The following is a 12,935-nucleotide window of genomic DNA, read 5'->3' as shown; positions in this document are numbered from 1 at the left end:
CTTGATTCTGTTGCAAATGAGGTACTGGAGCATACAATATAACCATGAGTAAAAGTTAACTGGGTTTATAAAAAATAGTGAGTAGTAGGTCACATTTCTTACTGTTCTGGTTAAAGCAGAACATTGGGATGGTACCTTTCCATGTTTGGTTTTATGTCGAGAGCAGTGGCTCCCGACCTTTTTCAGACTCGAGGCTCCCCCCATTGGACTTGACCCCCACCCCTTCCATAACTTCTGAGAACTAAGCAGCACACCACTTCAAAAGCTAACATATTTATTACAGTGCTTAACTCCTTGCACCAGAGGCAGGCAGTGGGGCCAGGGCAGCAGCCAGGCAGGGAGGAGCCTGAACCTGAACTTATCTCTTCACACCTCCTTATCTCCTTACCCTTTGCAGCACTCTTCAAAAGATCTAATGACACCCCAGGGTGCCCCCAGCACCCTGGCTGAGAATCACTAGTTTAGAGGCTATGTTGAGACCTTGATTGGAATTTAATTCCTAGTGAGATAAATAAGAACAGGTCTGAAAGGCTGGATCCAATTTGCAAAACAGCGGTAATGTGTATCAGAATTCATTTAAATAGGTTGTAGGCAAAACTAGGCCCCAGTGGGCAACTTTGGACAGCCAAATACCATATAAGGAATTAGCACATACTAAGGGGTCTGTTCCCTATCCATGTGTGAAGGATTTACAAGGGTCACCCTGCATTACTGTTAACAGAAGTTGCATGCTAATGACATGAGCCTTTATGAGACAACAGTCCCTGGAGCGGAAAGTCCCTGGAGCTTTTCCTGGTACTCACAGTGCTGAAGCTGGCTTCTAATATAAAGATTCTTGTAATTAATATATCTGATATGCTAAAATATCCAAATTGCTATCTTGGGAAGCAATGAGAGCCTTTTCTCATGACTTGGCTCTATCTGACATTTGGGATTGATCCACTCCGCATCATTATTTATATTTTTCTGTGCATGTGACTGTATTAAAGATTCAATTTCTTCCTGACTTTTCATTACCATATGAACCTCTCTTACAAACCATGACCCCAGACCTCTTGCTTGAATACATCTCAGGAAATATGTAGGGTTCCAAAAACATGGTAGCTTGCAATATCTTTGATCTATAAAGAAAGTGCACTGGGGAGGAAAGAGGGACTCCAGACCCTGGTAAATGAGAATAAGCTTAGGCACAGGTAAGAAATCCATTTCTGGCTTCTACTCATGCCCCTTTTCCTAGTACCCTTGTGTTTCAACTTATGCTGTTGATCTGCATCACTGACCTTATCCTGCAGGAGTCAATGGGGGAAAGAAGGTCATGGGCAATGAAGTGACAGGTATAAAAGAATTAGTAGGCAGATTTTACTGTGTCAAAGGGAGGCTGGATATGCCTCATTAAGGCTTCCAGCCTGCTGGGCAGGTATCTCCCAGGGGCTTGATAGAAGGGGAAAGGAATGGACCAAGGATGTAGAAGGAGCCTCACTTGTTTGGCAGAAGGGAGGCTGGAAATATGGCTGAGGTGATGGAGAGCCCAATGCAAAAAAAATTCCAAGTGTATATAAAGATCGACATAAAATGTACATGTAATCTCACCCATGCCTGATGGAGGAAAGAGAGGACTAAATCTGCGTGTTTTGTACAGTGCTCCAAGACCAGGTTGGTGGTGTCCCTAAACAGAGGAGAAACAGCATCAATGCATTTTCAAGGTGTGTAGTTCCTCACTGAAAAGCTCAAAGGCTGAATATTGGTACTGTGGACCCTCAGAGGTGTTCTGGGGACCAAGGTAAGTTGGGGAGCCTGTCCCACCAAAACCAAATATTCAAGAGAATAAATCTAAATTTTACTAGTGAGGTTAATATTGAAATACAAATGGTAGATAATAAAGCAGTTTAGGTCAAGTATTTCAAACTAAATAATCAAATATTCATTATTGATAGAATATTTAATATTTATACAGAAAAAGATTAATTTTAAATATACTTAGTCCTAATGTCTGAAAAACCTCTAACAGGTAGCAGCCTCTGAGGGGAAAAGGACTTCTTACCTAAGTTTAAAACTGAGTTTTAAAGAAGCACTTACCTTGGTTTATCCAGCAAGAACCATCAGTCAAGGGTGAAGAACAAAGATGCCTAAGTGCACCCAATTTATACTCAATTACCTAACTCAGCTTCAAAGGCTTGCTAAATAAGACTAAAACATACAGAAATGTACCTAACAGGTCATGTCCTGATTCATATTAATATACCTAGTCTTATCCATTATATAAGCTATGCCATGTCCTACATCAGATCTAACAATTTTTAAGCAAACTTTAACAAGCAAGAGCATGTCAGAGGTAAGAAGGATTTAGAAGTTGAAAAAGACAGGTTAAGAGATAATTGCCTTGGCCTCTGCTTCTCTTATCCAAAGTCTGATCAAGTGGATGCAATTAAATGTTATACTAGATCAGCATCAAGCAGCTTAGTGTCTGCTACAGCTTACCATTCCCTTCAGCACAATGAGTGAACAAGCACTGACTCATTACCATGACTGCGAGTGAGCCTCCCAAACCACGACAGGGGAAATGCCCTCTTAGAAGCAAAAAGAAGGATCCATGGCACATGTCAGAAAAATAATGAAATATAATTATATTTATAGTTCTCAACAATGGCAAGAAGTAGAGATAATCACTGGTTCAGATGAAGATGGCTTTGACAAAGGTGTTGTGGTATCTGGCCTTTCTTTTATGGGTCAATTTTTTTTAATTTGACAAGCAGCCCTCGAGGTACTATTAGAACAAAAGGAGTCTTGGCTCCTAGTCCCATTTCTTACTTCTACATTGGCCACTTGTGTATACAGGACAGATGGCACTTCTGGTGCTGCCCTTCAAGGAAGCTGCCATAATATCTGCATGGCAGCTTCTCTGTGGAGTAGATGAATATAGCTGCTGTATATCTACCTCCTTAGAGAAGTTGCTATGCAAATCAGTAGTGAAGGGTTTAAAGGAATCTGTCAATTCTTCTTCCCTGTGAAGGGCTGAAGTGGCATCATGTCTGATCTATTCCCTCATGACACAACTCAAACAGCTTGCTTCTTCACATTTTACCGTCTTTTCCTTTTTCTATTAAAAAGCAGGGGGGGAGTTTCTTACTTCAAACATTCCTTGCTCTGCAAATTACTGTAACACAGTCTCTCCCTAATAATTGTCTTGTGTATGTGTGTATGAGTCCCTCTCCACAAGGCTTTCTTCTTCTTCTTCTTCTTCTTCTTATTATTATTATTATTATTATTGGAACAGGAGGAGTGCGACTTTTTCTGTCCCCAAGCACTTTGTACGTCCTGCTGATAAGGGCCAGATCCCACTTGTCTCTCTTGCATAAATGGCTGCATTGACCTCCTCCAGGCCAGCAGCCCAGCCAGCCCACCTAACACCACCTAGTTTGGTCAAAAATGCTATTTGTGTAAGCACACAGTGGGCTTTACTGTCCCTATGCCAGTGTAGCTGGGAACAGAAATGTCCCAGGACTGTAGTATGTGGCATTAATTCCAAAGAACAAAACAGCCCATTCACATACTTTTTGACATGCAAGTGAGCTCTGCCTTCAGTAAATAATTACTTGAGTTACAACTTCTCTGCTCAATTAATTCCTAACTTGGCCCATCATAAAGAGCAAGGTCCTGATTCTGCCCCATGTGGCACTAGTTTTACGATGATGGAATTTTTTTTTACATCAGTAAAATTGCTTAAAACTGAACTAACGCAGACGAGAATTGGGCCACTAGATGTTTGTTGCTAGGGAGTTGGGCACTAAGGGCAGTAACATATTTGTCACTCCTGTAAGCAATTACTTTACTGAGCTCAGGCCAAAAAATAACATTTGTGTTGCAGCAGAATTGAAATGAAATCACGGCACAATGTCTTTTGGATCGGTTTGCAGAGAAGGATGGTTGTGGTGAAACAGCAGGAGGGAACACTAGAAGAATAGGTATGTTGGCTCATGCAGGCTGTGTGTTGAACTCAATGGCAACACTCCAGTTGATTTCAGTGAGGCCAGGGATTTTACCCTTTGTTTTTAATCGGCAAAAATTGTACAGTATACCTGATTCAGGTGGACCTGTCTTATACTGAGGTACTCGGGCTCTGCCCACCTCTTCACTCAAAGGATTATGTACCAAAGAGTTTGAAGGCAAAATACTTCTAAGAAGAGATCAGAAGACCTGGGTTCTACCCCATAAACTCCTCTACACTTACTCCCTATGTAACCCTGAGTACACTGTCAAATTTCATACTGCAGTTTTGCCATCTATAAAATAGGGCTAATTTGATCTGCCTGCCTTGGTGAAGCATCTGAGTTATGACAGCAATATGAAATATTTTGGACAAGGAGTATTTTCACTGAAGAATGCCGTTTCAGGTCGGCTGAAGCTATTTGCAAATGTGTGCTCAATCTGCTGGATGACTTCAGCTAAAAGAAATGAAGAAACAAAATGAAAGCTGCCAATATTTTAAAATTTTTTTGTAAATATTTTGAATTTCAATTTTGACATGAGGTTTCCTTTTACAATTGTTTGACAGGGAACTAAAAAAACAAACAAACTGGAAACAAAACTCCGAATGCTTCATTTGTCCCAAAACAAAAATTTCCTATTTCTTGGTTTGAGCAATGATCTGTTAAATAAGTTATTCACACAGCATTATTTGTTACTACTAAATGGTATTATGATTTGGGTCAAACCTCATTAAAATGCATTGTCGGTATAGCTGCCCTTCCCTTGGTGCTAAATAACAAAGCAGATAAATACTATTTGTTTAGTAAAAGCCAAAACAATATAGGCTAGACCCTAATCAGTGTCCCTTGTCAAGGCTGAGTAGAAGCATTGTGTCAAGGCCAGGCTGATATATAAAGCAGGGTGGATTAGACTGATCTGTGCTTGCTGGTGTCTGAGAGTCAAAGAGACAGAAAAAACAAGCACATAGAATAAGCAGGGAGAATGTAACCCAAAGAAGTAGCTCAGAATAACCTATATATTGACTGGAAACAGAGTTTGCAACTGCGGACAGAGATACTCTCTTCTTGTGGTTTGACTCCTGCAGTGTTCAAGCAAACAGGGCTTTGTGTGCACTGTTTGCAGACAGTTCTCCCCCAGAGAAACACTTGACTTCTTCCCCATATTCTCTTTGTAATGCAAATGACCTGCAACACCCTGAATTTGGTCCAACAGAACTACTGGCATTTTATAAATCTGCATAAAACAAAGAACTCATGCAGTGCCCCCCCGGCTGTGTTTATCTCTTTGCGAGCTAGTAGCAAGAGGACAAAGCTGTCTGACTGACTGACAAAGGACAACACTGTCCAGCTTTCTGCCTCAGGCGTGTGCTTACAGGAGCCCAGATCCCTTGACCATCTGTGAGCCATCTCTGCAGTTGGACAATGGCCTGCCACTTAAATCAGATCACTGCTACTAGGCTACTGAGCTTGTCTCCCAAAAGCTATGTTATAAATCTGGTCACACTCCCTGTCTTGGACACTTCCCAAACTGCCATGAGAGGATTCAGCCATGGGCTCCCCTCTGCACTTTAAGTATCTGCAGATGAAACAAAACTGAGGAAGTGGCCATGCCATGCACAGGCACAAGCGTGGGGTGCAGATAGTCTGTCTCCCGCTCCTTCCCGTGATCCACAACTTGTGCTCTGAATGCCAACCCACAAGGAGCCAGCATTGACTTCTCCAAAAGCTCGACCACAGCCTTTCCCAGAGTACAGTACTGGCTTGTGCTGAACAACTGGTTTATAGATATCTAGTTCCATGTCACCAGAGCACCGGTCTGTGGAAGAGGCGTTGGAGTCCCCACTGTCTGGGAGACCTTGAATATCTTATCTGAGTGGACAGCATCTTTTGACAAGTAAAGACCACAGGGAGTGGCAGACAGATCTTCATAAAGTCCGTTTCTTTTACTTAAGGCTATCTGGATATTTTGCAGGCTGTCTTACTCCTAACCATTCAGTGAGTTAGATGCCAGAACTTTATTGACTTTATGAGGTGCCACTACATTTTTTTGGTTGTTTGAAAGTAAACAATACAGAACAAAATCCTCCCTTGTTCGCTTGCCTGCTCCTGGTGTCCGTTCACCACTATTAGGGAAAGAAGGGTGGCCTGAATTACTGGTGCCAACTACGTTAAGGTGTGCAGCACAGTCCCTCTGCAAAGCAACGGTTGCATGTGCTCTCAAAACCTACATTTCCTGTAAATGATGGCAGAATTCATTATCAAATACTACTTGACAGCAGTTGGGTCCCAACTCCTATCAGTAAACTGTCGTGCTGTATCAGAGCTGTAGGTTGTAGCTGTGTTGGTCTAAGGGCATAGGAAGACAAGGTTCTTTGGGTGAATCTGATATCTTTTATTAGACCAACTTAAACAGTTGGAAAACAATTATTAAGCAAGCTTTCAGGTTCCATGGGTCCCTAACTGAGGAAATATCAGGTTTCATTGAATCAATCCTAAAACCACTCGTCACCCACAGAGCAAGTTTTGTACAAGACACTACAGGCTTTCTACGGAAAGTTAAAACCATAGATCACCTTCCCAGCAACACCCTCCTAGCCACCATGGATGTTACCAGCCTATATACCAACATCCCACACCAGGACGGCATCCAAGCCTGCCTTACATATGTACAGGGACAAGATTACAACTCAGAATACAGACCCAAAGATATTACTGATCTTATACACTTCATCCTCACACACAACAATTTCACTTTTAATAATCAACACTTCCTCCAGATGATGGGAACAGCTATGGGCACCAAAATGGCCCCACAGTATGCCAACCTTTTATGAGCCACCTGGAAGAAGACTTCCTCAAGAACTGCACCATCAAACCCTTGCTATATTTAAGATATATCGATGACATCTTCATCATTTGGACTGAAAACCTACAATCTCTGATTGAGTTCCATCAGAAATTCAACAATCACCATCCCTCCATCCAACTTTCTCTAGAATATTCCAGCACTAACATCTCCTTTTTAGACACGATGATCAGTATCCAGAATGATAAAATACACACCACGTTATACAAGAGACCCACAGACCAACATACATATCTGCACAGAACCAGCAATCACCCTAAACGCACCACAAAAGCTGTGATATACAGCCAAGCCCTCAGATACCACCGCATTTGTACTGAAGAGAACACCCGGGATTGCAACCCCACCAATCTTAAAAGGCTTTCACCCAACAAGGACACTCCTCCAGAGAGGTAGATCGCACGTTTGAAAGAGCCACCCGGATACCATGTGAAGAACTGCTGCAGCACAGAAGAAAAACACCCACAAATTGCACGCCGCTGGATATGACATATCACCCCTCCCTTGAACCTGTACAGAAAATCCTCAAACAATTGCAACCCATACTAGAAAGAGACCCTACTCTTAAAAAGATCTTCCCAGAGCCACCCATACTAGCCTTCAAACAAGCACCGAACCTCGCTAACCTCATCACCAGAAGCAAATTTCCTCAAGCCCAGAACACACCAAAAAGATCCAGACTGTGCCAGGACAAGAAATGCAAAACCTGCCAACACATCTCCACCACCCCCACAATCACTACACCCCACAAGAGAGCTATCAGCATCCCTGCATCTTACAGCTCCACCTCCAGAAATGTAATACATCTCATCCAATGCACCAAATGCCCTGATGGAAAATACGTAGGAGAGACCAAACAACGACTGCGCACCAGAATGAACGCACGCCGGAAAAGACAGGAATACCCAATTATCTGTTGGGGCACGTTTCTCACAAGAAAACCACCCTGTCTCCAATCTCTCGGTCCTGATCCTCAAAGGAAACTTACACAACACTTCCCAGAGATGAGCCTATGAACTCCACTTCATCAACCTCCTGGATACTAAAAATCATGGACTAAATATAGACATTGGATTTATGACACATTATAACCTGCCTGACATCTGACTCCCCAGGTATCTCTCCACTATTAATCCCCCTTCTCTTTCTTCACTCCCACCCCTCCCCAGCCTGTCTCTCATTCATTGACTCCTCAATCTACAGTTTCACTGACTACCTGTCTTGTATGCAGCCCAGCCCAGCCCCTGGCTTCTTTACTTTTCCTTCCATCCAGGAAGAGCACACACCAGCTGCTGAAACTTCCTTAGCCTGACAAAGGGTTTTTGAACCCAAAAGCTTGCTTAATAACTATTCTCCAACTATTTGGGTTGGTCTAATAAAAGATATCAGATTCACCCAAGGAACCTTGTCTGCCTATGCTGTATCAGAGTAATTGATGATTTCCTTCGTGCTCCTCAGAGCTGCTGTTTAAGAGCAGTAAAAGATGGATGCTTCAAAGACGTAGTCAGTCTGGTGGGGAGAGGTCCTAACTGGTAAGCTCTTTAGCTTGCAGCTGCATCAGGACTGATAGAAGGCAGATGGAACTTTTTGAATGAACAGAGGTAATGGGTTTTGGCAGAGTACAATCGTATAATAATTTGAAATGACAATGCAAACAATCCAGCAGTTGAGAACATTATTCTCACTGGAGGTATTATCTTGGGTTGCCAACCTGTTTAAAACAATAGATTTTGCTTTGCTTTGTATCAGATGTCCATGCTAAATATGTTTCTTTTATTTGTGAGTCTCCAGATAGCTACTGTAAAAATGGCAAAAAGTAATTCTGCCAAGGCCTGAAGTTTCTTTGAAAAAGCCCAGAGAAATCTGACTATGCATGAGCTATATACAGCTACAAACTGTCATGGTTGGTGTAATCATGTAACTTGAATAGAAAGAGTCAGTGGGTGGAAATGTTAATGCAGTGTTGTGATGGAGTACAGAACTGTAGCTGAATGAACCACAACTCCAGCTAATATGAATGTGATGAATGAGATGTTAGCTCCATAACTTCCAGTGAAAATTAACTGTAGCACAGTGATAGCAGATGAAACCAATTTCCTGGCCCTGAGTTGTCCCAATCAAGTATGTGAATAAAATTATATGTGTGCTTTTAGAATTGGGGCCTTAATGCTGAGGGGTCAATTGACTTCATGGCTCACTATCATCTACCTTAGGGGTGGGCAAAATATGGCCCATGGGCTGAATCCACCCCACCAGGCACTTTCATCTGGTTCACCGCACCCTGCAACAAATTGCACCCTGCCCAGCCTTTCCACCCATGAGACCCTGCAAAATATCCTATTGGGGCTTGCTCCCATCCTCTTGGGCAGAAGGGCTCTGCTCAGCCAGCAGCTTCCAGGGGGGCTCCTGCTGCAGCTGAAACCTGCTCACTCAGGGCAGCAGGCAGGGAAGTGGTGGGGCTGGTGGGGGGAGGAGGGGTTGTATCTGGGCGGAAGCAGGAGCGCGGTGTGGAGCCTGTGCCCAGGGGGGCAACAGGAGCATGGAGCTCAGCTGGGCAAGCTGTGGGGTGTAGGGACCTCCCCAAACACTCCCCACCATGGTGTGCAGCCCCTGCTGCCAGCAAAAGCAGCAGGTGGGGAGGTCAGGGTGCTTGTGCCCGGCACAGGCGCCCGGTGGGGTGCAGCTCCGGCCAGCACTGTCTGGGGGAGGGAGCAGAGCCTGCCCTATTGCTGCATCTCTGCTCCGCGCACCTGCAGCTCCAGCACTCACAGCAGGGGAAGCCCCACGCTGGAGCCTACTGCCTCCCCCGCTTCCTGCTGCGCAGGTCCCCGCACTCTGCCAGGAGTGGAGGAAGCCCTGAGGTTTCCCCGCTGTGAGCGTGGAGCTGCAGGCACACGGTGTCAAGCCCCTGCAATAGAGGTAGCCAGTGCTGTGCTGGGGACAAGGAGCCCTGGGGTGGGGGCAGCAAGGGGAAGGACTTCCAGCAAAGGTCAGGGGTTATGGGGCAGGTCTTCTGGTCACAATGTGGCGACCAGGGGGTGGGGCAACTGTCAAGGGGCGGGGCTACCCATGTGGCCTTCGAGGGCTCACCAAAACTTGTTATGTGACACTCCCCCTGAAATAAATGTCTGCCCTTGATTTACTTGATCCTTTCTAAACTCTTAATTCCACAGGTATTAACAAACATCCCTTCTTTTTAAGGGTCATGATGTTCCACCGATCAAGCCATCCTTTGTTCTGCAAGCCTGCTGTCTTGTAGCGGGTCCTGGTCATGTAGCTCCTATTTCACAGCCTTGCAGATTGTTTTTAACTCATTCCAATTAAGTTATATTTGTTTTTGATTCAATCTTAAACTGAATAACACAGCCCACGGCCCCTAGATTTTTAGTAAAGTCTGTAGTTTATTTTTAACAGGAAAAAATACATTTTGTTTCATATGTGATGATGCACCCCACCATCTGCCCCTCCCTCTTCAAAATCCTAGATCTGCCAATAGAAATCAGTGCCCAAAACAAAGAGTAAGAACATAAAAATTGCCATTTACTGGGTCAAACCATAGGTTCATCTTGCCCAGTAGCCTGCGTCACATGGTGGTAGAGAGCAGACGCTGAAAGGGAGAGTGAGCTGGGTATGACCAGGGTCCTTTTTTCCCCACTGTTCCTCTCTCACTTGCAGCCTTTAGTCTTTAAAGCAGGGGTGGGCAAACCGAACCGGATCCAGCCCATCAGCTGATTGAATCCACCCCATAGGCAGGCACTCACCAATTCATTGTATCCAGCCCAGCCAATGGCTGCCTCTGCTGCACTCCACATTGGGCTGAGTCCCACCTGGAACAGCATGTTCTGAGCTCCCTCGCTGGAGGGCTCCAGCCCCGACCACTGGGTGCAGCTTCCAGGCAGGGCTGCTGCTGCCACTGCTGCAGCCACCCAGGAAACTGCTGGGCTCCCCCGGCCTTCAGCAACTCCTCCTCCTGTCCCTGCTGCAGCACTGCAGGCAGCAGGTAGGGAGGGGAAGCTGCAGTGCTGGTGGGAGCAGGGCGCAGGGCAGGGTCTACCAGCACCTCACTTTGGTCCTGCTCGTGCATGGCTAGGTAGAGGAGTGTGTGATGGAGTGGGGGAGGCGTGAAGGAGCTCGGCTGCTCACAAAGCCCTGTCCCGCAGGCATGGGACAGGCAGGTGGGGGTGGGAGCTCGGCTTGACTGCAGCAGGCCAAGAGAGCTGGCAGTGCCAGGCTCGGCTCCCCACTGCTCTCCCCTCACCTTGGGGTTTCCCTTGCTGCCAGCAGGCGAGGGGAAGCCCCCCACATGCACACACCCAACCCACACACATCCCACCCCCCCACCATACCCACACACACCCAACACCCTCCCCCACTCCCCACCATACCTGCCCACACACATCCCACACCCACCGTCGCCACACACCCCATGCACACCCACCCTCAACCACATGCTTCCCAAACCACACACCCCCACATACCCCTACACAATATACAAGGGTAAGGCTTTCTTTTGATTATGCAATCGTCTGTAGATACACTATGCAAACATACACAAATCAGGACAACATTTTTTTTTAAATAAAATTAAAATGGGTTATAGTAGATGTGTGATTTTTAGTATATGATTTGGGGTTTCTTCCATTCCAAGATGGCAAATACCCCTCCTCGCCTCCCGAAAGAAGTACTTCCACGGCAAGGTGAGGGATTTCTGGTAGCAAATGTCAGGGGTTAAGGGCAGGACATCTGGTTCCAAGATGGTGACCAGGAGGATGGAGGCACCTGTCAAGGAGCAGGCTACCCTTGCAGTCCTTGACAGAGCTCATCAAGCAGCTCTCCACCTGAAATAATTGCCCACCCCTGCTTTAAAGTCTAGGAATCTCTAATTCACTGCCTGTATCTCTAATTCCTGCACTCAATAGCTCCTGATGCCCCTTTTCTCCAAGAATTTGTCCAATCCCTTTTTTGAATCTAGCTAAACTGTTGGCTTCCACCACGTCTGGGGGCGATGAGTGCTGTGCTTTTATGACGCCATCTGAAAAAGAATGTCCTTTTGTTAGTTTTAAACTGACTACTTACTAGTTTCATGTTGTGATCCCTAGTTTTTGTGTGAGATATAAATCCCTATTTACTTTTTCGTCACCATTTCAGCATATTGTCCCTTCTCGTGTCCCCTCTCAAGCATCTCTTCTAAACTGAATGGTCCTGGCCTCTGTAGTCTCTCCTCATGTGGAAGCGCCCCCCAACACAGGAGACACCTTGGTGAGGGCAGGCCCCCTCCATCCTACAGCGGTGAGCAGTAGGGTTGTCACCTCCTTGTTAGAAATACCTGCATAAACCTTTGTGTGTCACAAGAAAAGGGGTTGAGGAAATGCAAAATCTGTGTTGTAACAGCTGAGGCTGGGAAGCTTTCCATTAACTTCTGCTGCGTTGTAACCAGAGGAGTAAGGGTTGGTGATATAGGGGTGTAGGTTGTAACAGTGTTGGTCTAAGGACACAGGCAGATGAGGCTCTTTGGGTAAATCTGTTTTTTTTTATTAGACCAACTGAAATTGGTGATACAGTACATACATTTCATCAGCAAGGATACACATGGTCATATACAGTATACAGGCATATAAAACATATACAGTACAGCAGTGTTTCTCAACCCTTGAGATGCGTCCCATTGACGGGACTGAAAGGCCGCGTCAGCAGGACTTCAACCAATTGCCCGATTGAAAAAATCAGTTGTTTGCACTTCAAATAGATGAACTGACATATCTCTAACAGTACAATTTTGTGGTGTTTTGTTTTAATCGTGGTGGGACTGGGGTTTTTTCACAAAATGCCTGGTGCGACGTAAGGTGCGAGAGGTTGAGAACCACTGCAAAACCGCCTGCGCCATGCATGTACCCAGGCACCACGTGCAATGCATCGATGATACAGCCTGTGCCATGCATGTACGATCCAGCATGTACATTCATGAGAGGGGATTTCAAGGGCTCGTGGCCCGTCCATCACCAGGAGGGAGGCTTCTCCTCGCCCGCGTTAGCCCCCCGTGAGGAGACCCGCGCCCAGCGGCGGCCCGGGCGGCAGGTGCGAGG

Source organism: Alligator mississippiensis, chromosome 9, assembly GCF_030867095.1.
Source record: "Alligator mississippiensis isolate rAllMis1 chromosome 9, rAllMis1, whole genome shotgun sequence".
Classification (NCBI taxonomy): Eukaryota; Metazoa; Chordata; order Crocodylia; family Alligatoridae; genus Alligator; species Alligator mississippiensis.
The sequence above is the reverse complement of the archived record's forward strand: the minus strand, read 5'-3'. Positions refer to the sequence as shown.